Below are 1,684 nucleotides of genomic sequence, written 5' to 3' on the forward strand. Positions count from 1 at the left end.
AGGAAGCATAATAAAACTATGAGTCATTTTTTGGGGGACAAAGACAGTCAAAACATAGAACCAGAAGAAGACAACAAAGTCAAAACTCCTGCATCAAAAGCCTCTAAGAAAAATATGAATTGGTTACAGGCCATGGAAGAGCTCAAGAAGGATTTTTAAAATCAAGTAAGAGAAGTGGAGGAAAAATTGGGAAGAGAAATGAGAATGATGCAAGAAAATCATGAAAAGTGAATCAATAGCCTGCTAAAGGAGACCCCCCCAAAATACTGAAGAAAACAGCCCTTTAAAAAATAGAGTAACTCAAATGGCAAAAGAGGTCCAAAAAGCTAATGAGGAGAAGAATGCCTTAAAAAACATAATTGGTCAGATGGAAAAGTAATTTCAAAAACTTACAGAAAAGAATAATTCTTTCAAAATTAGATTGGAGTAAATGGAAGCTAATGATTTTATGAGAAATCAAGATACTATAAAACAGATCCAAACAAATGAAAAAATAGAAGGCAATATGAACTATCAGAAAAACCACTGACCTGGAAAATAGATCCAGGAGAGATAATTTTAAAATTATTGGACTACCTGAAAGCCATGATGAAAAAAAAAAAGAGCCTAGACACCATCTTTCAAGAAATTATCAAGCAAAATTGCCCTGATATTCTAGAACCAGAGGGCAAAATAGAAATGGAAAGAATTCACTGATCACCTCTTGAAAAAGATTCACTCTCCCCCCCTCAAAAAAAAAACCTCCTAGGAATATTATAGCTATATTCCAGAGTTCCCAGGTCAAGGAGAAAATATTACAAGCAGTCAGGAAGAAACAATTTGAATATTGTGGAAACACAATCAGAATAACACAGGATCTAGCAGCTTCTACACTGGGGGATCAGAGGACTTGGAATTTGATGTTCTGGAGGTCAAAGGAGTTGGGATTGAAACCAAGAATCACCTACCCAGCAAAACTGAGTATAATGCTTCAGGCGAAAATATGGGCATTCAATCAAATAGAGGCATTCTTGATGAAAAGACCAGAGCTGAACAAAAAATTTGACTTTCAAATACAAGAAGGAAGAGAAGCATGAGAAAGTAAACAGGAAAAAAAATCATAAGGAACTTATTAAAGTTGAACTATTTACATTCCTCATGGAAAAACAATAATTGTAACTCATGAGACTTTTCTCAGTATGAGGATAGTTGAAGGGAATATGTATGTATATATGTGCACATATATGTATGTATATATAGGTGGGTTTATGGGTGTATATATATGTGTGTATATGTGTACACATGTATACATAGACAGAGGGCACGGGATGAGTTGAATATGAAGGGATGATATCTAAAAAATAAAATTAAAAGTTGAGAGAGGAATGTATTGGGAGAAGGAGAAAGGGAGAAATAAAATAGGGTAAATTATCTCACATAAAAGAGGCAAGAGAAAGCTGTTACAGTGGAGGAGAAGAGTAGGGAGGTGAAAGGGAATGAGTCAACCTTACTTTCATTGGATTTGGCTTAAGGAGGAAATAACTTTCACACTCAACTGGGTATCTTACCCTACAGGAAAGTAGGGGGGAAGGGGATAAGAGGGGGAATGAAAGAAGGGAGGGCAGATTGGGGGAGAGGGTACTTAGAAGCAAACACTTTTGAAAAGGGACAGGGTCAAAGGAGAAAGTGGAATGAATGCGGGGGG

Source organism: Petaurus breviceps, unplaced genomic scaffold (genome assembly GCF_028583685.1).
Source record: "Petaurus breviceps papuanus isolate PSGF00001 unplaced genomic scaffold, PetGlider_PUasm1.0 229, whole genome shotgun sequence".
Taxonomy (NCBI): Eukaryota; Metazoa; Chordata; class Mammalia; order Diprotodontia; family Petauridae; genus Petaurus; species Petaurus breviceps.